This window comes from Rhinatrema bivittatum, chromosome 1 (assembly GCF_901001135.1).
Source record: "Rhinatrema bivittatum chromosome 1, aRhiBiv1.1, whole genome shotgun sequence".
NCBI classification, from domain to species: domain Eukaryota; kingdom Metazoa; phylum Chordata; class Amphibia; order Gymnophiona; family Rhinatrematidae; genus Rhinatrema; species Rhinatrema bivittatum.
Window position 1 is genome coordinate 208,197,619 of NC_042615.1, and position 24,667 is coordinate 208,222,285.

Here is a 24,667-nt window from a genome sequence, read left to right on the forward strand (position 1 = left end):
ATACAATGAAAGGATCCTATAATAAAGCAAAACAAGTATAGGGTTCATCTGTGGGGACTTGGAGGAGAAGTCCATTAACTGCTATTAATCAAGTTGACTTAAGGATAAGGAATGGTCTCTGCTGTTACTGGCATCTGTAGCATGGGATCTTCTTAGTGTTTTGGTACTTGCAAGTTCTTGTGGCCTGGTTTGACCACTGCTGGAAACAGGATGCTGGGCTTGATGGACCCTTGTTCTGACCCAGCATGGCAATTTCTTATGTTTAAAATAGCACTACCATTCACTATTTCCACTGGTTATTAAAAGCAGATGGATAAAGGAAGGTTGATGCTATTCTAAATGCCAATCCCAAAGACCCTCAGCTACTATTTTCTGTTACATCATTGGCAGGGAATAAAAATCCCCTAATCAGATAAAAGGTTCTGGTTACATGTAGTTCTGAGCAGAGAGAGAAGCAGCTTTCACTGGATAGGAGCATCACTCCTACTCTGTCACAAGGCCTGTTCTAGTGTCTAAAGATGCAGTAGCAACAGAGAGAGAATAAATATACTTGATTTGGATTGCATGTGAGCTGCCTGTCACAGAGTTTTTAATCATTTTCTAAAATTCATGAAAGTAAAAAGCCAGAATTTAGTCAATGTTAATTGAATAGCTGAAGATGCAGCTTGTTTTGATTCAGATTATTGAGAACAGGAATGTGTAAGAGAATCTTGTGGGAAGAATTTAAAAGTACATATTTTGTTTGATATAAATTGTTCTATTTGATGGAATTACTCTAAAAAAGAAGCTACTATTATTTTATTTCTGAGAATAACCTGCTGAGTGCAAGCCTAAGTAGCTCAGTTACATACTAATGAAGACTTTTACGTTTGAAACGGAAGGAAATATTGAACTACCTGTTAATGCAATTTGCTGAATTGTACTATAGCCAGTTAACTACAGTGGCTGCTGCTCTATGTTATACCAGAGATTTATCAGACCTTAAGCAGGGGAACAGAAGGGTTGGTAATCCCAACCATAGGAAAGTAAAAAATCATTGAAGTAACCACAGGGCTAAACCTGAACCACAGTTACTCTGCCAGGAAAGGAAGCTTCTGTAGCGATAGCGAGTGTGAGAATAAGACATAGTGGTGAATGTCAAATTCATTGCAACTGCTGCTTCAAAAGACACTAATACATCTTCTTATTCTCTCTGATACGATGTGAATAGAGGAAAATATATATATATTTTTTTTCTTTAGTCAGATACAGTGTCAGCAAGCCTTTGAGACTACACTGAGGGAACATTGCCTATTAGTTCATCTTCAGAAGAATATCACAAATAGCGTAGTTAGTTAGTCCCTTCCCATTTTATTTAATTAAAGAATAGGTGACACCCTTGTGAAGAAAAGAATAAAGAACAAGAGGAATTCCATGGATTCAGTATACACAGAAACTGCAGGATCAGAAAGGAAATATGCCACTAAGCTACAAGGACTAAGCAAAAGGACCTAAGCTAAGTATCCTTCCACCACAGTCTAGCTAGACCAATGTAGAATTAAGACAAAGGCTTAAACAAAGATGTACACCTACACAGATGTAAGGCACCTTTGGTTTTCCCTTACTAAAGGAGTGTACCAATCGACTGGGGAGTAACTGTGCAGGAAATAAGTACAAGGTTTGGCTTTTGTTTCCCCCAAGTGAGAACATGCAAGTGGTATATCCCAGATGTTCATTATCCCATCACTCCTGCCATCCTGGTAGATTTTTAGTTTGCAACTTGTGTTAATGGATTTTTAGTTACTCTTTCAAGCAAGCAGGATGTTCTCTGTCTCCTGCTTTAATTTTTCCTAATTTATGGGACAGGAGTAAGGAAGAGTTCCCATTTAGGAGTCAGTCTTCCATTGACTTGACTATTCATCCTTTTCAGATTGTTTAAACTTTAAGACAATTTTTGAGAATTGCCTATGTGAGCCAATCCCCCTGGTTGCAGTGGATTGGAGCGCACCTGTATTCTAGGCTGCATTTGAAGTAAGGAAGACCTGCACTGTTCTATATCTCCTTCTGGGTATAGACCTGACAGTGACCTGATACAGAGGAACAATATTTTTGCATTAAATTTTGTTTGAACTATCTCCTCTGTTTGGAGGCATGGAAGATTTTTTCCACCATTCCTGCTTGATTTTTTGTCCACTTGGAGCTGACAACCCATGGTATCTGGGGGTCAGAATACCAAACCTTTGGAAGAGAGAAGTCTTTCACCTGGAAAGATACAGCGGTGTTACAAATTCCATCTAAAGCAAGGGATAGCAGTAAAGTGCACTACCAAGAGAAACAAAGAAGATATATCATCAAGGTAACAAGAACTTTGTTGCTATTGAGGGAAGTCTTACATGAGGGAGTGAGAAGTGCCAACCAGGCACTGCTTAACAGGGATGTGAATCAGGCTTCGGACGATTGAAAATATCGGACGATACTTTCAAAATCATCAGAAATCGGGGGCTCCCCCAAAACGATAGGAAAACCCCACGATATTGATCGTGGGGGTTCTCTTATCATTTTGGGGGAGGGCGGGAAAAATGGCACACAAAAATAACCCCTAAACCCACCCCGACCCTTTAAAACTAATCCCTTAGCTTCCCCCACCCTCCTGACCCCCCAAAAAACTTTTTACAGGTACCTGGTGGTCCAGTGGGGGTCCCTGGAGCGATCTCCCACTAGAGATGTGCTTCGTGTTTTGCTACCGGGTCGTTTTTTGACTCGGATAATTCGTGGTAAAGTTCGGTTTTTATCGTTTAGTTTTTTTGAAAAAAAAAAACTAAACGGGGAAAACCGAAACCGGGCCAAAAACCGACGCGGGAAAACAAAGCTAAAAAAAAAACCCACCCCACGCATTTAAATTAATTTTAATACATTACATACACCCCCCCCCCATCCCGATCCCTCCCCAAGACTTACCAACATCCCTGGTGGTCCAGCGGGGTCCCGGGTGCCATTTGTCCCTCCGTGGCGTGCCCAGTGTGCTAGTGCTAGCCACGCTCAAAATGGTGCCGAATAGCCTCTGAACTACTATGTCACAGGGGCTACCGGCGCCATTGGTCAGCCCCTGTCACATGGTAGGAGAACCGACCAATGGCGCCGAAAGCCCCTGTGACATAGTATGGGCAAAGGCTATAGGCGCTATTTTGATTATTGGCAGCCGACGACAACATCGCTCCCGGACCCCCGCTGGATCCCCAGGGATTATTGGCAAGCCTTGGGGGGGGTCAGGAGGCCCCCCCAAGCTGGCCAAAAAGCTTGCCAATAATCCCTGGGGATCCAGCGGGGGTCCGGGAGCGATGTTGTCGTCGGCTGCCAATAATCAAAATGGCGCCGATAGCCTTTGCCCACACTATGTCACAGGGGCTTTCGGCGCCATTGGTCAGTTCTCCTACCATGTGACAGGGGCTGACCAATGGTGCCGGTAGCCCCTGTGACATAGTAGTTCAGAGGCTATTCGGCACCATTTTGAGCGTGGCTAGCACTAGCACACTGGGCACGCCACGGAGGGACAAATGGCACCCGGGACCCCGCTGGACCACCAGGGATGTTGGTAAGTCTTGGGGAGGGATCGGGATGGGATGGGGGGGGGGGGTGTTATTATAGTTAATGTTTGGGGTGGTTTTTAATTTAAAAAAAAAAAAGTGCCTCTCTCCCCATACAAACCCGAAAAATGGATTTTCCCCGAAGTTCGGGGAAAATCCTTTTCGGGTTTCGGGGCCCCCGAACCAGGATGAATTAGGCAATTTCTTTGTAATTGCCTAATTCATGATAAACGATTGCACATCTCTATCTCCCACTCCCGGGCCGTTGGCTGCCACTAATCAAAATGGCGCCGATGGCCCTTTGCCCTTACCATGTGACAGGGTATGCGTGCCATTGGCCGGACCCTGTCACATGGTAGGAGCACTGGATGGCCGGCACCATCTTGTGCTCCTACCATGTGACAGGGGCTGCCAATGGCACCGGTAGCCCCTGTGACATAGTAAGGGCAAAGGCTATTGGCGCTATTTTGAATACTGGCAGCCGATGGTCCGAGTGCAGGAGGTCGCTTCCGGACCCCCGCTGGACTTTTGGCAAGTCTTGTGAGGGTCAGGAGGGTCCCCCAAGACTTGCCAAAAGCCCCTGGTGGTGCAGCGGGGGTCCGGGAGCGATCTCCTGCACTCGGGCCATCGGCTGCCAGTAATCAAAATGGCGCCGATAGCCTTTGCCCTTACTATGTCACAGGGGCTACCGGTGACATTGGTCAGCCCCTGTCACATGGTAGGAGCACAAGATGGTGCCGGCCAGCCAGTGCTCCTACCATGTGACAGGGTCCGGCCAATGGCACGGATACCCTGTCACATGGTAAGGGCAAAGGGCCATCGGCGCCATTTTGATTAGTGGCAGCCGATGGCCTGGGAGCGGGAGATCATTCCAGGGACCCCCACTGGACCACCAGGTACCTGTAAAAAGTTTTTGGGGGGTCGGGAGGGTGGGGGAAGCTAAGGTATTAGTTTTAAAGGATCGGGGTGGGTTTTTTGTTTATCGGCTCGGATGCAGCCGATAAATAAAACCGTGATCGGGCCCGATGAAAAATAAACCACATGTGAATTGGAACCGGAATCCGAACTGATTCCGGTTCCGATTCACATCTCTACTGCTTAAGGAGTTAACAGAATCAAGAAAAGAGTGTAAAGTACCCTTCTGGTGCTGAGGAGTTAAAATACATCTAAAGGGATTTCTTGTAAGATATTAAATCTGGGACTAAGTTCTGATTAAATTCAGATATTAAATCAGGGACTGTATACATTCTAACAACTTTCAATGGAAAGATTTAAGAATTAAATTAGGAGGTAAAGGAAGATTGATCTAACTTCAATCTACATAATCTGTGTTGTGAGGGTGGCTGTAGAGGGGTTGTTGTAGACACCACCTCCTGGAGTGGCACAGGATGGCAGCACTGGAACAGAGTGTGGATAGTCTGTGAGGCTGAAGCAAGGGATAATTGCAATCTGGGGGTGGAGTTCAGGGTCGCAGTACAGGCAGGAATGAAGCTGTGGAAAACTGGAACAGACTTGATCTGAGTGCAGGTAAGAATGATCTGGAACAATTGGAACAGACTGGATCTGAGTGGAGGTAAGAATGAACTGGAACAGGTGGATCAGGATGTAGGTAAACGTGGAGCTGGAATACTGGAACAGGGACTAGGGCAAGACAGGACAAGGACTACACAAAAAAGGGAACATAGAATGCCTGAAGGCAGTGTAGACAAGGAAAGCTCTGAGGGGCAAGGTAGAGAGAGGTCTAGAAACAAGGAAAGAGCTAGGAGTCTCAGGGCTAGGCTGGAAGTCCGGGAGGCAGGGGTGGATTGTGGGAAAATATCAGTCCGGGGTTTTTTTCAAAACCAGCCCACAGGTTATTTATCTCGTGCACTTTCCCTGCAGTGCATGCTTTGACAGCTCCCAAAAGCAAGCCAAACTGACTTTTTAGAGGTATATCATGTGACCTAGAGCCTGGCAAAATTGAGTAAAAACATTTCAAACATAAATATCATATTTCTCCTAAACAACTAAATAGTACAGCACACCCTAGTCAAGGGGTGAGTAAACAGAGATGCCATTATTGTTCCACCCATGCAATTGGTTGGCCCCCTCCCACTCATCTCTAATATAATATCCTGGATTCCTGGTCTCATGTTAAAGTGTCTTGCTAATCAATCCGTTCTTGAACTAGTTGCCAACTAATGAATCAACCATGCTGCCAGTCAGTGTCAGACACCCGTCTGTATTGACTTCTTAGACACAAACACCCACTTTGTCTGTATCTGAAAGTATGTGTGAGCATCTCTCTGACCCAAATACACACACACACACACAAACACACACACATACTTGCTCTCAATGGGCCAGATTTTAAAACGTATGCGTGGGCGTAGATTTGTGCACGCAACCCGGCGCACCTTGTGCGCGCCGAGCCCTAGGGGGAGCCCCAATGGCTTTCCCTGTTCCCTCCGAGGCCGCTCCGAAATCGGAGCGGCCTCGGAGGGAATTTTCCTTCCAACCCCCCACCTTCCCCTCCCTTCCCCTACCTAACCCGCCCCCCAGCCCTATCTAAACCCCCCCCTCACTTTTGTTCGCGAAGTTGCGCCTGCCTCCGAGCAGGCGTAGGTTGCACGCGCCGGCAACGGCCGGCCCACGATCCCAGACACAGTGGCAAATGGCCGCTGTGCCTGGAGGCTCTGGCCCTGCTCCCCGCCTGGCCCCCGGACCGCCCCGCCCATGCCCCACCCCATTTTTCGAGCCCCGGGACATATGCGTGTCCCGGGGCTTGTGCGCATCGCCGAGCCTATGCAAAATAGGCTCGGCACGCGCAGGAGTGGGTTTTTGGGGTTACGCGCGTATTATATGGGCATAACCCTTTGAAAATCCACCCCAATGTGTGGGTATGACTTTGTGTCATAGAGAGAGAGAGAGAGAGAGATCTACCCACCCACACAATCTCACTGAAAATGTGTGTGTGTGCGGATTTCTCTGACACACACCCTCTCTTTTTCTCAGACATGCAAATTCCACTGTTGTGCTGCTACTCATGTGCTCAAATAGTGAGTACCCCCCGTACCAGCACTGTAATGTAAAGTTTTTGCTTGCTGCCAGCCCCTTCCTAAGCCTGCAGAAATCCCCCTTTTTCCCATTCCCATCCTTCTTGGCACCCCTACTCTCCAGGAAGCTCAATGGTTTCACAGCCAGCTGCCCTCTCTCAGAGCTTGGCTCAGCCACCTCAAATAGAAGTCTCCCCATCACTGCACAGGCACTTTATCATGGACATGGACACCCCATCTCTTTCTTTGATTATAGCTTGCCTCCACTTCTCCATACCCCATCTCCACCAGGGCATTCCCATTGACTTTATGCTACACAGTGTCTACTGCTTTTATGTTTCCTCAGGCTCTGTTCTGCCTACCTGTTCCAACAGAGAGGGGGAAAAGAAGTGATCCATGCTGTTCTCCAGGGCTGTAAAAAGAAAAATTAAGCCTGGCCAAGACTGGGGAGAGCTACTGATCCCAAAGTAGCACAACTCCAAATTGAATTATGCGTTCCCACATGGAGACCGTGCAGCCAGGGCTGATGCAAGGGTATTAGGTACCCTAAGCGAAACTTACAACCTTGCACCCTCCCACCCCTCCTCTCTCTCTCTCACACACATACAATTAAAAATTATGACTTTATGACATATTTTACATGGAAAAGGACATTCAATTTTCTGAGGTAAAACTATCACAGCATGTATATTAAATTTATATGCACTGCTGTGATGCTAACCAGAAAATGCTGCAACTCCCCCCAAAAGAACACTTGGAACCCATAACACATTAGGCGAATTATAATGAGCATTGGGTATAGGCTTGACCCTCAGAAAGCCATGAGTAAACTTAACTATGATTACAATATAGTAAATTCCTATAACAAAACTGCACTAACTGCGATCACTTAAACAGTGACAACCCTACCTATGCAAAGGCAACACTGCAAATATTACACCAGGCCCCAAAACACCACTATACCTCCTATTAGGAAAATAGAACAAGTCAAGCTGTTATAGAGTCCTGTATAGCAACTATATGCTAGCAGAATACCTCACCTTGACACATATGCAGAATGCTGAAAGACCCTCACCAAATACAGAATAAAGAGACCATAAAGTATAAATAGAACCATGCACACAAAAACTGATCTGAAAACCACAAGTCACACTCTGTATGCAGTACAACAATGGAAAAACAGAAACATCACCATTCCTCATGAAACATCAAAAACTAAAATCAAGAAATATAAATCAAAAGTAAAACCATACTTAAAAAAGAATAAATATTTCAAAACAACTGATGAATAGAACATCCATTAATTAAAAACTCATATAAAACTTTTAAACATGTCCCAAACACCAATCAATTATTTTACAAAAGCAGACACATCAAATAACACCCAGTAATTAACTTAAGATAAAAAATAATACCCCACTCTCTCAATACCTGGGAGCTTTTGATTCCAGTCACCATGAGATTGTTATGGATTAGTTAGGGGCAGGGTTGAGGAGGAGACATACAAACTTTCTCCTCTCTTTCATGGATCAGCCATAAACACACACACACACATGCTCCCCCTGATGCTGGCCCCCACACATAAACACTCTCACACACATAACATGCTCACTCACATACTCTCTCTCATGCTCACAGACATGCACGCTTGCTTACACGCTCTCTCAAGTTCACACAAATGCAAACACTCACATGTTCTCGCAAATTCACACATATGCAAGCTCATTCTCTAAGTCACTAGCATTCTTTCTCATTTTTTTACCCCCTTGGCCACTGAATACATTTTTTTAAATGCTTTTACTTACACTGATCAGGAGGGATGCAGGCAGGGCTGCTGTTGATAATCCTGGCAGTGCCCCATAGTGTGGGAAGAGGAAGGCTGAAAGGCCCTGATGCTTGGTAGTGAGGGGGGTAAGGATCTAATTTTTTTGCCATGGCAGAGCATTAGGAGGGACTGACAGAAGACAGCAGTGCAAGAGATCTGCTGGTTGCCTCCCGCCAGCATAGGAAGAGACAGGCAGAGAAGTGAAAGGAAGCTGTAAGAGTGCTTCCCTTTGCCGCGGTACTTCAAGGAGAGGTGCACCTGAGAAGAACAGGCCAAAGCCCTTGCTACTGCAATGCTGGTTGGGGAAGAGAGCGGGCAGCACCCCCATGCTGCTGTTGCTGTCACTGCCACAATAAACATTAGAAAGCAGTCCATGGAGAGCCTCTTGGGAAGCTCCGGCTGCCTGAGAAGAGCTATTGCAGGGCTGGCATTGGTCGCTGCAGCTCTGCGAGCTGTGATCAACACCAACCCATGTGATTGGCCAGATTGGCCCACCAGGGCAAGCTTGAAGCCATAATAGGCCAATCCACCCCTTTCTAGGAGGCTAAAGAACAGGAAGAAGATCAGAAGGCTCACAGGCCACAGAGAAAACAGGGAACAGAAGGCCCAAAGGATCAAACATGGCAGAACAGAGAACAGAAGACCCTGAGTCCACACAGGATCACAAGGAAAGGCCTTGGAAGGCCGCAAAAGTGAGAGTAGCTAAAGCAGGGAGCCAAGGAGAACTCAATGTTGAAGCATTGAGGAGAAGGACAGACATAGTTAAGAAGGATAGGAATCTGGGTGTGGTATGGGCAGGAGAGAAAGGCTTGGCCAGCAAGGGTCGAGAGCTCCTGGAAGTCCTCTGCTGGCATGGACACTGTAGAACAGGCAGAGGACAGTGACTAAGGACATGCTGGTAGTTCAGAGCCAGGCTCACTGGGGTCCACTGGTGGAGGGGAGGCCACGCAGTGGCCGGAAATGCAACAGTACCTTCCCTCAAGACTCCTGGGTCCCACTTTTCTTGGGGGGGGCGGGGGTCTGGCTGTGACAGCAAGGTGAAGCTTGATGGGTACCTTTTGCTAGAGATATTGGTTGCAGACCAATATCCCCTACTGGATACCCCTTACTGGGCAGATCAGCTGTGTCAAGGTACCCCCACCTGCATGAACTGGATAGGAACAGATGCCCTCTTCTGGGCTGGCAGACTGGGAACAGAAGTCCCCTTCTGGAAAAAGTTGCTATAGCTCCCCTTGGAGCTGCATGGCAGACTTGAGCCCCTCCTGGAGCTGCTGGACTGACTGGGGCCCCTCCAGGAGCTGCTGGACTGACTGGGGCCCCTCCAGGAGCTGCTGGACTGACTGCGGCCCCTCCAGGAGCTGCTTGGCTGAACTGGGCCTCTGCTGAAGCAGCAGGGCTGGAACAGACACTCCCTTCTCGGTGGGGCCTCCTGTTGGGTAGACTAGTTGCGAGTAGACATCCCCTATTGAACAAGCTGGTTGCGAGCAGGCATCCCCTGCTGGGCAGGCTGGCTGAGAATGATTGCCGCCTGATAGATGAAGTGGCTGTGGATAGGGGCCTGCACCCAGGGACCTCCTACTGGAAGGACTTCCTGGTGCAGGTCTCTCGTGCTGGCTGTGGTTAGATGCCCCCTCTTGGGTGGACTGACCTGGACTGGGTGCCTCTGAAGCAAGGCTGGAACCCTCTGCAGAGCTATCTGGAACAAGCTGGTTGTTTTTGCTGAACTGAGGGAGCAGGGAGTCAGAGGTCTAATGAATTAAAAAACACACTGCTTTCAGCCGTCTCCCTGAAAAGCTCATTAACTTCTGCTGGTGGATTGCAGGTGGAGAAAATTGAGCCCTGCTGGGCTTAATTAGTCCCCCCTACTCTTGGCAGGTATGTTGCTGCAGACGGGATGGAAAAACCAGAGGTTCATAGCAACTTGGGTTAATGACAATCTTTCTAGGTAAGGATTTGTCTGAGCTGGAAAAGTTTCTGCAGATTTTATCCTTTTAATTGTAATATTTTCAATGACAGTTCCAATGGTCATTAGTACTTCTTCTATTGGCTAAGATTCAGATTTAATTTCAGTGTTTGCTGATACGGATTCTAATTTAATTGTGGGAGCGGTTGCAGTGTTAGGGATGTGATTCAGTTTTGGCTGGCAGGCAGAGGGTTTCAAAGAATCTGTGCATGTAAAAGCTTCTGTGCTGGTGTTTCCTTTGCATCCTGCAAATAGGTAAAATGTATTCTCTTGGGCTGTGGCAACCCCTGTGTGGACTGCAACAAGGATTCAAAGGTGTTCAGAAATTCTTGCTCCCTGTGGCTGTACCTGGGAGGGTTTTGGACCCGAGGAAAACAGTTGGGAACTTGCTGCCAACATATGGACAAAGAGATGGTGCCTGCACTCCCCTGCTCCTCGGGGCTGTGCTTCAGTTCTATTTCAGTGACTCTACTCAGCACCCCCTCTCCTTGGAGTAGTGCTCTCGTTTCTCTGCCAGAGATTCCATCATGCACAGCCCTGCTCCTCGGGGTTGCTTTTGTCACTACTGCAGAGATTCACCCGGGCTTCCCCGCTCTGCGGGTGGGCCTACATTACTACGCCAGAGCCTCTCTTGCTGTGCAGCCCCGTCCCTCGGGTCATTCTCCGCTGCGGACCTCCAGACGTTCCTGTCTCGCGCTCCCCGCTTCTTGGGGCCTGCCCCGCGCTTCTCTCTCTCGCAGGTTCCTGCTCTGGTATGTGCCTCTCCAGTTCAGTGAGTATACTGTGGGTTCTCCCAGATCTGTGTCTCTCACCCCTCTCCTCGGGATCACCCACAGTACTCCCTTTACTGCACCTACGATCACATGGCTGTGATGCAGGATACTTCATTCCTCTACATTACTGATTCTCCTACCACAGCTGACCTTGCCTCCCGACGGTGGGGACCTGTGGGGCTCCTCCCCACAGGTGGTACCAACTCTCACCTCGGGCCAAGGGCCCACGAACCTACCTAACAAGGAGTTGGAGTACCTTCAAAGATAGAGCCTTGGCCAGAGCAAAAGTTAATCCAGACTACCCGTGTGCAGATTCTGCAAAAGCTTCCAGCACAATCACAGAGTATTCCGATCTGCCTGAATAATGTAAAGCAAAGTCAGGTTTCAGAGAAAAAGAAAATCCAGCAACACTACTGTTTGCAGCTCCATTTCTGTAAAAAACAGTTTTGCCAGCACAGCAGCAAGGAAAACCTCCAATCACTAAAACAGTCCTAAAGGCACAGAGTCTGTGAGAACTCAGGGGAATTGCATACCTTCACCTCCTACAGTGAGACTTACTCTCAAGTACAGGACAGGAGGTACTCCCACTTTTTACCAAGTTTTCTTACTTCCAGGACCTCATGAACTTGATACGTGACATCTGCTTCTGATGACAATGGTTGAGGCTCTGGTGGCTTTTTGGAGAAGCTAGACAGTATCAAGGATTTTAGTACTGAAACATGGAAGGCATTGTGGATTTTGAGCGAGGAAGGCAGCTGGAGTCTGTAGGTGACAGGGCCCAAATGGCTCAAATATCGGAGCACCGGAAAGGGACCAATATCCCTGGGAGCGAAGCGAGTGGAGGGCAACTTTAGTCAGATAAAGCGGGTGCTGAGCCACACTTTCTCACCGGGTTTAAATTGAGGTGCTTCACGATGGTGTGCATCAAAGGACTTCTTAGATCTTTGGGCAGACTGCTGGAGCAGCTCAGTGTTGTTCCAAAATTGACTCAACTCCTGGGAAGTTGACTGTGCTGCTGGAGAGGGCACAGACAGTGGTAGCAGAAGTGGTGATAGAGGCTTTCGTCCATAGACCACTTGGAAGGGCGACGATCCTGAGGAGGTAGACTAATGAAAGTTCAGGGCGAACTCCGCCCAAGGAAGGAGGTTGGCCCAGTTGCTCTGCTGTAAATTCACATAGGCACGCAGAAATTGCTTCAAGGTTCTATTAGTTCTTTCAGTTTGCCATGGGCTTGTGGATGGTAGGCCGAGGTGGAATCCAAAGAGATGTTGAATTGTTTTGCAGAGAGAGCTCCAAAAATGAGCAGTGAATTGGACACCATGATCTGAGAGGATATGTTTAGGCAGGCCATTGAGCCGGAACATGTCGGATGAACAATTTAGCAAGCTGAGGTGCTGAAGGAAGACCAGGCAGAACCACAAAATGGGTCATTTTTGAAAAACGGTCGATGGTGTCCCAGATAGTGTTGTTGCCATTGGAGGCAGGCAGATCCACTATGAAATCCGTGGTGATATGGGTCAAAGGCTCACTCGGAATAGGCAATGGTTGCAAGAGTCCCCACAGACGACCCACAGGAGGCTTCTGGCAGGCACAAGTGGGACAGGACTCTACATAGGCTTGTGTGTCTTTTCTCATGGTAGGCCACCAATAAAACCGCTGGAGTGTGGAGAGTGTTCTGGCTTGACCTGGATGTCCTGCAGTCAAGGAATCGTGAGCCCACCAAAGGATCCTCCGGCGTAGTTGGTGAGGGACACCATCTTCCCAGGTGGCACCGGAAATGTAGCAGAGAAAATGACCTTAGCAGGGTCAATTATATGCCGTGGAGTGTCGAGAACGTCTTCGGCAATGAAGGACCTTGAAAGCATGACAGTCTTTGTTGGCAGGGCAGTAGCGCAGCAGGAAATTGAATCAGGTGAAGAAGAGGGACCATCAGGCCTGGCGATGGTTCAAATGCTGAGCATGGTGCATATACTCGAGGTTTCTTTGATCGGTATACACCGTGATCTGGTGTTGAGCTCCCTCGAGCCAGGGACACCACTCCTTGAAAGCCAGCTTGATGGCTAGTAGCTCCTTATCCCCAATACCATAATTTAGTTTTGCTGGGGAGAAATCCCTGGAGAAGAAAGAACATGGGTGTAAAGTATGAGTAGTTGAGTACTGGCTTAGAACTGCTCCTACCCCTACATCAGAGGTGTCGACCTCAACTATGAATAGATGTCTGGTGTATGGGTGGCGGAGACACAGCTCCTGGAGGAAGGCAGTCATGGCTTCCAGCGACCACTTAGAAGGGTTGGCGCCCTTTTGGGTCATGGCTGTGAGTGGTGCGGTCAGGGTAGATTAATGGTGAATAAAAGACCGATAGTATTTGGCAAAGCCAAGGGATCTCTGTAGAGCCTTGAGGCCCGTAGGTTGAGGCCAATCTTAAATACTCTGTAATTTCTGGGGATCCATGCTGTGTTGTGAGTAACCTCACCAGGTAGGGGTTCTCCATGGATGGACAAGAGAAGTAATGGTACTGGGGAGCAGATGGTGGGGATATGGAGATGCTCAGTAAGTTGTTTTAAAATAAAGTTCTCACCGGCCTCAGAATCCACCAAAGCCAGTGTGGAATTCCTGACTATCTATCTTAATGGAGACAGGTACTGTCAATGGAGGAGAAGGCAAAGTCAGGCCTAGGAGCAATCCTCCTGCTGAACCTAGGCCTGGGAGTTTCCTGGACAGACAGGGCAAGAGGCTATGGCATGTACAGCTTGGCTGCAGTGCAGGCAGGGGCCGGATTGCTGGTGCCGGCATCATTCCTTGGGAGAAAGCTGGCTGCAGCCCATCTGCATTAGTTCATCCTCAACTTTGCTCTGTGCTGCACTGAGCCTGGGTGAAGAGGAACATCAAGTCCAAGACAAAACTAGCATAGATTTCTTAAATGCTCTTGACTCTTGTGAACGCTCTTGCAGACGGCGGTCGATGTGACCAGCTAGGTCTATCAAAGAATCCAGTGAGGCTGGCAGTTCACGAGCCACTAACTCGTCCTTAATCTGCAAACTTAGCCCGTCAAGGAAGATGGATCATAAGCAGTCAGAGTCCCAGAGACGTTCCGATCACAGGGTCCTGAATTCAATGACATAATCAGTTAATGGTCGAGAACCTTGTTGGAGATGGAGAAGAGATGCCCGGAGATGGCTCTGCATCCTGGATTGTCGAAGACAGAGCGAAATAGGGCGAGAAAGCCAGGCAGGTCTCGAAGAACCGGGTTGGCATGCTCCCAGAGGGGTGACGCTCAGTCCAAGGCCTTACCATCCAAAAGTGACAGGATGTAGGTCATCTTGGTGATTACATCTGGGAAGTAAGCCGGTTGCAGGCAGAAGTGCATATTACATTGGTTCAAAAAACCCCTGCACATAAGGGGATTCCCCGAATAGTGTGGAAGTGCTGGCAAGGGCATGGTGGGCCGGGGAACCGGCATAGAGGTGGAAGAAGTGAGCTTGATTGATGTCGTGGTAGCAGTTATGGTAGCAGCTAAACGAGAGCTCAAGTTATCAATGGCTGCTGCCAGTATTTTCAGGAACTTTTGTTGCTCACTAATCCTCTGTGCCAGGCCAGGGATGGCCTGGATAGCTGAGACCTCTGCCGGGTCCATGGACTTGGCAATCTGTTAGGATTCATGGGTTTGTGGGCCCTTGGCCAGAGGTGAGGGTTGGTACAACCTGTGGGGAGGAGCTCCACAGGTCCCCACCGTCGGGAGGCGAGGTCAGCTGTGGTAGGCGATTCAGTAGTGTAGAGGAATGGAGCATCCTGCATCACAGCCATGTGATCATAGGTGCAGTAAAGGGAGTACTGTGGGTGATCCCGAGGAGCGGGGTGAGAGATACAGTTCTGGGAGAACCCACAGTATACTCACTGAACTGGAGAGGCACATACCAGAGCAGGAACCTCCGAGAGAGAGAAGTGCAGGGCAAGCCCCGAGGAGCGGGGAGCGCGAGTCAGGAACTTCTGGAGGTTCGCAGCAGAGAGTGACCCGAGGGGCGGGGCTGCACAGCAAGAGAGGTTCTGGCGTGGTGACATAGGTCCACCCGCAGAGTGGGGAAGCCCGGGTGAATCTATGCAGTAGTAACTATAGCAACCCCGAGGAGCAGGACTGCACATGATGGAATCTCTGGCAGAGAAATGAGAACACTACCCCGAGGAGCAGGGGTGCTGAGTAGAGTCACTGAAATAGAACTGAAGCACTGCCCCAAGGAGCAGGGGAGTGCAGGCACAGTCTCTGTTGTAGAACGTAGGCACTGCCCCGAGGAGCGGGGAAGGACGGGTAGAGTCTCTGTAGTAGAACATAGGCACTGCCCCAAGGAGCAGGGAAGTGCGGGTAGAGTCTCTGTAGTAGAACGTAGGCACTGCCCCGAGGAACAGGGAAGCGCAGGTACCGTCATAGTTGTAGAACGTAGGCACTGCCCCGAGGAGCGGGGAAGCTCTGGTACTGACTCCAAATTGAAGGTGGTTCCAAGAGACGACCCTGGGGAGCAGGGATTCTGATAGGCAGGAGCTCTGGGAGGTGCAGGGCTAGCCCGAAGAGCGAGGAAAGCCAGGAGATAGTGTCTCGCACAAGAGCACGGTGGGTAGTCCAGTGAGGCTGAAGCAAGGGATAATTGCAGTCTGGGGTGGAGTTCAAGGATACAGTGCAGGCAGGAATGAAGCTTGGAAGACTAGAACACCAGAACAGACTGTATCTGAATGCAGGTGAGAGTGAACTGGAACAGATTGGACCTGAGTACAGGTAAAAGTAAACTGGAACAGCTGGAAAAGAGTAGATCTGAGTCCAGGTAAGAGTGAACTTAAAAAGGTAGAAAAGTGTGCAGGTAAACATGGAGCTGGAATACTAGAACAGGGACTAGGGCAAGACAGACTAGGACAAGACAGGACAAGGACTACCCAAAACATGGAACATAGAATGCCCAAAGGCAGTGTAGGAAAGGAAAGCTCTGAGGGGCAAGGCAGAGAGAGAGGCCTAAAAACAGGGAGAGACCTAGGAATCTCAGGGCTAGGGAAGAAGTCAGTTACCAGGGTAGAAGGCCGGGAGATCAAAGGACAGAAACAGGATCAGAAGGCCCACAGGCACTGAGCAAACAGGGAACAACTGGGAACAGAAGGCCCAAGGTCACTGGGAACAGAAGGTCCAGAGGCCACACAGGAACACAAGGAAAGGCTTGGAAGGCCACAAAGCAAGAGTGGCTAAAGCAGGGATCCAAGCAGGAATTGATGCCAAAGCACTAAGGGAAAAGACAAATAGGGTTAAGTAGGGCATGAGTCTGGGTGTGGTGCAGGCAGGAGAGAAGGGCTTGGCCTGCCAGGGCCAATAGCTCATGGTGATCCTCTGGTGGTGTGGAGACTGTAGGATAGGCAGAGGTCAGGGACCAAGGACTTGCTGATAGTTCGGAGCCGGGTTCATCGGGGTCCTCTAGTAGAGGAAAAGCCACACAGCAGTTGGAAATGCAACAAACTGAGGAATTTGAGTAAGTGGGAGAAGAAATTTCATTGTAAATAAGGAGTACTTCCAAAGTGATTAAGAGACTGTTACGGATCTGGCAGTGGACCCTTGGTCCGAAGTAGAGTTAGCGCTACCTAGGAAGGTAAACCCTCTTAGGTCCCTACCGTCGGAAGGCGAGGCCTGATGATGTAGACGTGGAATGAAGACTTCACCCTGGAAGCTCACAATTCCCCCAGGAGGAGCCCGTAGGAACCCGGCCGCTGGGACTTAGGAGACTCCCTGAAGACCAAAGAAGATCTGGATGCATGCGCCTCCTGCAGGTCGTGTAATCCAGATAGCTGGCGCCTCCAGCAGGTCAAAGTCAATTCAAGTGTAGATATCTGGAGATTGGTCTGAAGCCGGTCCGAGGGTCGAAGCCAGAAGAATGGTCGGAAGCCGGTCCAGGGGTCGAAGCCAGAGGAATAGTCAGAAGCCGGTCCAGGAGTCGAAGCCAGAAGAATCCATCCAATGTGAGGAGAATCAGGAACAAGGACCAAGAAGAACAGGAACCAGGCAAGCAGGCAGCGAATCAAGAACTCGAGGCACAGGAACTCACAGGACCAAGAGCCAAGATACCAAGGCAAGATCTGAGGAGCAGACCTTGCCTTAAATACAGGAAACCAGGAAGGAGTCCTAAAGAGGAGCCATGACCAATTCCTGTCATGGTCCCTTTAAATTACCTCAGCAGCTGCGTGCGCGGCTCTAGGAGACCCAGCAGGGGTCAGAGTCAGCAGAAGCGGCAGACATCTTGGAAGTGGCACAGCCGCAAAGAACTTCAGTGGCGTCTGCCGGCTCCTGTGGGCGTCCCAAGGGGAGCCCGACGCCGCGGGTAAGTGGCCGGTCCCAGTCGCAGACCACTGCGGCCGGCGGCCGTAACAGAGTCTGTTAAAAGATGTGAAATTACAAGTTTATTCTATCTGCTGTCTTATTGTTGCTAATCAATTGAATAAGAGATGTGTAAATATTATTCAATCATCTGATCAAACTATCAGTAAAAACATTGGAAACCACTATTCTTCTCCTGTATGTTTATTGGGATTCAAACTAAGTGTAAATTGGTAGTGCTATGAACCAAAGGATGGAGGCAGGGCTTAATTGCAAAGAAGCAGGGTATAAGAGCTATTGTTCAGCCCCACAAATGGGAGCCTGGCATAAAGACTAAAGTTATCTGTGGAACAAGGGAGAGGTGTATAGATAATGTGGAGGTGTGTTAAGTAGAGAGGTCCATCCTTTATTCTTTCTATTTGTACTCGGGTGCCAAGTAAAGGATCCATCCCACCCAGCGGCTACACAGAGAAAGAAAGGTGAGAAATTACAAGTCAGCAAACAGAGAATGGTGATGCATTTGTTACAGGCTTCCAGAATCACTGGGGTAACCTTTATGGAGTGGCCATAATTACAACTTTCAAGAATACTGGCATAATCAGTATACAATGGCCATAGATACAACCCTAACATCAGTGTTACGGCTACATTAAGCTTCCAAGAAGGTTGAGGTAATCCGTAAAGTCAGCCATTCTTATAATTTCTAACAATGAGTATGATTTGGAGAATTATAAAGAAGGTAGTGGTAGGAACAAGGTTAACAGGTTCAATAAAAGACTTGGGATTGGTTTAAGTTGGGAAACTACTTGATAAAAAAAAAAATCAGAGAGGAAGACAACTGAGAAGACTGAATGGACCAATTGATTTTTATCTGCCATCATTTACTTTGTTACTATCAGCAAAGTATCATTACAGTGACATTTTACTGGTGTATACAGAATCAATCCTTACCCATCAACTGTTGTGATTGTAGCACTATACATTGAGAATGAAAGGCAAAATTTCACAATTTCAAACCCAGTTGGAAACAAGCAATATAAACAAATACAATCTTTCAGATAGGGGAAACTGCATCTGTATAACCAGCATTCAACTGTGAGAAGAAAGCAACTGGAGACTTTTCCAAAAGTCAGACAGTGACCTAAATAGAGATATGAAACCTTAACACCATTACTTTGCATTTTGACCATAAAGATCTGTCTCCAAAGGGATTACATTTGTGAGGAGGTAGGGAGGAAACAAATATGACACTAACACTTTCACATGGCTGAGTTGGAGCAGGAGCTTATTTGATTGGCATTATTCTCAGCAACTACAGGCCATTCTGCAATTTTTTTCACAGCGAAGAGAAATTTCCATAGAGACAGATCGTTATGACTGAAGCCCAGCATCTCATATTGTCAGAGCACTGTATATGATAGAAGAGTAAATTATCTCTGCTTGGGTCACTGACTTTCTTTATCTTGAAAAGTCTCCAGTAGTTGTCTCTCACAGCTAGCAGCTAGTTATGGAGGTATAATATCATATCATTCCCTTCTCAAGTGTTTGTATTTATTTGTAGCAATATACCATATACTGAAGGGTAACTCCATATAAATACAAAATGCCACCATTCAAAAATGGTTTAAGAAAATTTTTGAAACCACTGTCATCAACTGTTTGGTTTACCAGCTAATCTAATACCAAAAGATTTAATAAAATATTTTACCAACAATTTGCAGCAAGAGCCACCTCGGGCCCACTTCTCCTTCACAGCATGGCTGCTGTCCCTGGTCCTGCCTCCTTAGGCGCAGGCCTGCGCCTCCTCTCAGGATTTAAAGGGCCAGTCCTCCTGGCTCCTCCTCATGATGTCATTCTGAGTGTTCCTCTTCAGCCCTACAAAAGGGCTCAGCCTTCAGTTCCTCTTTACCTTTGCAAGGAGTCAGTCATGGAGTTGGACTGCTCCTGGATCCTCCGTTCCAGCTCTTCTGTCCAGGAGTCTCTGATGATGTCCTCCTCCACTTTTTAAAGGCACTCTGTTCTCCATGGGAATTCCCTTGTCTTCCTCTGTGGTTCCTGATCCTTAGTCTGCATTTTCATTCAATGTTTGGTCTCTCGCCGGATCCTAAGTCCTTGTCTTCAGAGGTTTTCATTGTCCAACCCTCCTGATATCTTCACCTGCAGATTTTTCTGAAGTCCTCACCTTCCGATGTCCTGTCCTTCCTGAAGTCTGTCTTCCTGTTGTTCTGCCTCTCTGAGCCTCCTCGATGCTCCTGGTTGGGTGACCTGGGGGTCTGAAGTCCAGATGTTTCATGTCTTGTTCTCCAGTTCACTCGACACCTCCTGGATGCTCTTGACTGAGTGTCCTGGGAGGTTGAAGTCCAGATGTCCTGACTTGCCAGACTTCTTCGTGTCAAGTTGTCTTCATCTTCAGAATCCTTTTGACGTCCTCGTCTTCAGTCCTTTTTGCTGTCAAGCGTTCAGACCCTTTTGGCTCCTACGTCAAGGAAGCCTTCAGACTCTTTGGCTCCCTAGTCAGGGTAGCCTTCTCGGATATCCTGGTTCCATATTTTACCTCCTAGTGGACCGTCTTTTCTTCAACTTCGGGATGAACCTCGGATGCATCTTCCATGCTGGATTGGAAGTTTTGTCTTCCTTCGATTGACCTGTCAGGTGCGTCGATCACGCCAGGTTCCAGAAGCTCAGTTCAGGATGTATGCTGCTATGAGTCATGGCCGGATACCTTCATACTGAGTTTTAACTCTTCTGTCATTTTTCACTCAGCAAGTGTCTTCATCATTGTCCCTGAAGTTCTTCTCTTCAGCCTTGCCTCATCCTTATCCATTATCGTCTGACCTCATCTTCAATTATTGTCTGATCATCGTCTTCAGTCTTCAAGTCTCATCTTGTTCCAGTTCCATTGTCTGCCCTCGACCTCTGTCCATCCTGGCGAATTTGCCACTCCCGTATGGCAGGTCTGAAAGGGCTATCGAGTGGCTGGAGGGCTACCTCCGAGACCAGCATTGCATTGTTGGGTCTCTATTGATGCATCAGGTTTGGCGGAGGTCCGAGTCTCTGGTCTTCGGCCTGTCCACCAGTGCTTGGACACATCTCACCTGCTTCGGCGCTTCCATGGAGCTCCTCTCTGCAGTTGTGTCGTGGTCCAAGGGCACACCACTCTCCCCAGAAGCGGGATCACTCCCTAGTGCTCCTGCAACACAGATTAAATGGAGGAAACAAGTAGATTTATGAATTAAATCTTTTCTTCATGATATATACAACACTTTATTTTTGAAAAAAAATTCTCTATAAAAGAAAGTGATAAAAATAACATTTTAATGATGTTGGTTAGTAACATTTTTTTTTTGTCATAAAGTATAGTGCATAAAAATGAAAAAACTAAGGGCCTGATTTTAAAAAGCATTTACTCGAGTAAAACAGAGTTTTACTCGAGTAAATGCACTTTACTTGAGGAAGTGGGCTTTTGAAAATTGCTATAATATATGCCATTGAATTGTCCATAGGATTTACTTGTGTAAGTGCACTTTACTCCAGTAAATGGCTTTTGAAAATTGCTACAATAGTAGTTACATTTACTTGTGTAACTCCTTTTGAAAATTACCCCCTAAGTAAGTAAATGATGAGTACATCTGTGCTACAATTCATAAATGTAAGGCAGTTTTGGTGTTCAATGTGATAATCTTCTAAGTATTTATGAACATACTAAAAGTTGTTGGTAAAAGTAATTAGTTTGAAAAATCTTTTGGTATTAAATAAGGATACTTAGATTACCTGGTAAACCACATAGTTGATGATATTGGTATCAAATGTTTTTAAAATCATTTTTGAGTGGTGGCATTTGGTATTTATATTGAGTTAAAGTAATAAGGATGACTATATTTTGTCTTAACTCTTTACTGGACTTTATTGTTTAGCATTTGGATGGGGCCATGTATTTATGTACTGCTGCATCAGGAAAAGTGTTCCCATTCCTAAACTTTCTTATTGGTTATGAAACGACACTTGTTACAATAACTGGAATAAAATGTCTGCTCTCGCAGATATACACATTATTTATGCCACAGTCATTAACCATGGGCTTCCAAGGCAGTGGACAAATCCACATACCCACATATCAAAATCTTGGCCAAAATGTTTTCATCAATAAAGGCCAGGCACTATTTGTCACAGATGAAGCCTGTGACAAACATTTACAGGCAGACTACTAAAATAATATGAGCTTGTGTTGGTTAGCAAATGTCATTTTCCTTGTGTTTACAGGTTTTCTTAAACTCTGTGTTGTGTTTGCCAAAGCTCAGCAGTGTCGAAGAACATACTGTGAACAGCTCCATCCACAGCCTACACAAGAGCATCAGGGCATTCATTTCGCAAACATGAAAGCTAATCCTACTGGTTTCATCTCAATAGGAAGTGTTTTTTTTTTACCCTCTATCATCAGTTTAAAAAAAGAAAAGAAAATAGCAGAAGTTTTAAAAATCCAGTTTATGAACAAATATTCAGAGGCAGTTAAAAATGGGTAAATATAGAAAATAATAAAGATTGGAAGAGAAAATGAGAAAAAAACTATAAATAAGACTAAGGGCTTGATTCACTAAGCATTTTTTCCCATACATGTAGAATAGGAAAAAAGCCTTAGTAAACCAGGACCTAAAGGACAAAAATAAAGTGAAAGAAACTGTTGAGTTGAAATGTTAAGGAAAATTGATGGTACTACATTTTAAGCTCTAGTTCTTAGATATAAGCTTTATGGGCTATGTAAAGAAGAAAAAAAGTTTTGGGACCGGTCCAATAGAGCTTTACATGTGTAAATTAAGCTCTCCCAGGCTTAGTTATGATTTAATTTTTCTTTATTTAAGCTCTGGAAGAATAGCATGGATCACTTCTAATCCTCCCTGGAGTAAGTAGACAGAGCCCTGGGAACCATGAAAGAAGCTAACTTTATGTAGCACACAGTCAATGGGAATATGCTGGAGTGGTGGTAGTAGGGTGGGGAGGATGGATGACATAAGAAATTGAGACAATCTACAATCACAGAAAGGGAAGGGTTAAGCCAGGGGGAAATGCCTGTGTAGTAATGGTGAGGCTTCTGTCTGAAGTGGCTGGGTTAAGCTCTTACAGGGTAGCTGACCATGTAGCCAATACATTTTCTGGAGATTGTGGGTGCTAAGAAGAGATGTGAATGGAAAGGAGGGGGCTGCTGCTGGCTGGAGAAAGGCTGGCAGCAAGGAAAAACTTTACATAATGATGCAGCAGTGCTGAAAAAACAGCACTCACTGTGAGTACATGAGCAGCAGCACAATAGCAGAATGTGTGTCTCTGAGAGAAAGATTGGGTATATCTTTGTCTAGATAAGAACATAACAAATTGCCATGCTGGGTCAGACCAAGGGTCCATCAAGCCAAGCATCCTGTTTCCAACAGGGCCCAACCAGGCCACAAGAACCTGGTAATTACCCAAACACTAAGAAGATCCCATGCTACTGATGCAATTATTAGCAGTGGCTATTCCCTAAGTAAACTTGATTAATAGCAGTTAATGGACTTCTCCAAGAACTTATCCAAACCTTTTTTGAACCTAGCTACACTAAAGGGTAGATTTTAAAAAATTGCGCGATCGCGTACTTTTGTTCGCGCACCAGGCGCGAACAAAAGTACGCTGGATTTTATAAGATACGTGCGTAGCCGCGCGTATATTATAAAATCCGGGGTCGGTGCGCGCAACGGGGTGCCCAGCGCGCGCTGCCTGTTCCCTCTGAGGCCGCTCATATCTCATGGGATATTCAACTGTGGAAATTTCATCCTATGCATAATATTTTACACATTTTTAAATTTCATAGAATAAAGTTTACAGTTTCTAAATCAATATGCTAATGTAAAATGCTGTCCATTAACATGTAGCAGGTTCTCAAAGTCAATCTGTAAAGATCAATGTGGGATCGCAGGCAGTTTCATTGTCTATATGGAATTCTCACTAGATTTCCAATAGTTACCCATGGATTACCTCCTGATTTCAATACACAGCAGTAGGTTTCCATTTTCACTACAGTACTTATTTCAATCTCTTCACAAAAGTGTATGGATCCAATTTTAAACCAATGCAAAACTAAGGGATCTATGTACTAAGTATGTTTCCCATAAAACATGGAAACATCCTTAAGTACATCAGGCCATATTTTTTTTTTGCAGGTTGTGATACCTAATTAGGGGCCAATAGAATCATCCAAAAACATATTGTTTCTTTCTTCAGATGTGACCCTACAGTTGCAAACTCTGCATATTAAATTAAAAAATATATATCACTGTCTTCAGTTATCTTAAAATGCATTTAAAGTAGTTTGAGTGGGCTGGCCTGGTCGCTTAGGTAGCAAGTGCTGGACAATGTTATGCAGAATAGATCCCGGCTTGAACCCCAATTTGGCTAGGGTTAGAGGTGCGGTGGAGGTGGTATTTGCATCCTTTAGGGGGAGGGACTCATTGTCATTGCTTAAGGGTGATACCTGGTAGTAGACTTGGTGAGCCTGATTGCCAGGATTCTAAAAGGAGCCCTATTGCATGGCTCCCAGACCCATACCATCACTGCTATGGGAAGATTAGGGTTGTTAAGTAGGTGACATAAAATGGGAGAAAATGCCTGGGTTTTGGCAAATAAAGGCTCATGGCACTAGATCCCAGCTCTGAAACTGGTAGTAAAAAAGTCAAATAATAAAAACTGGATCAAAACAAGTTTTGTATGTATTTTTAGAGAAAATTAAATGAGGGCATTGTTATAATGCAGATGTGAATTCCTGTGCGAAACTCAGAATTTTTTTTTCTAGATAGGTGTTACATTAATAAACAATTACTTATTGGTAATACATTTAAGAGTGAATTTTCAAAAGCTTAGCCAGAACTTATGCACAGAAAAGTAAGGAGTTCTGCACATCAACCATATATGCTTATAGGAAAAGTAAATACTTGCCTATAAATATATGCGCAAGTTCATGATACACTTCAATTTGGCTGCATAACAGAGGCATCTTGTGAATGTTTCAGGGAAGTTTGAATTTACATGTGTACCTTAAATTTTCAAATGTTACAGTTTGCAGTGTATAAGTGTATAAACTAGAGCATGCAATTTATACTCTTGGGGGAGAATTTTTGACGGAGTTAAATGCGCAAAATTAGAATAC

At 46.3% G+C, this 24,667-nt stretch overlaps 1 protein-coding gene across 2 annotated transcripts in view; it reads left to right on the forward strand.

The window, feature by feature from the left end:
- The window catches only part of STK32B (serine/threonine kinase 32B), a 537,210-nt gene that overhangs the window by 357,562 nt on the left and 154,981 nt on the right, over nt 1-24,667 (forward strand). The gene's annotated exons all lie outside the window — the stretch shown is intronic.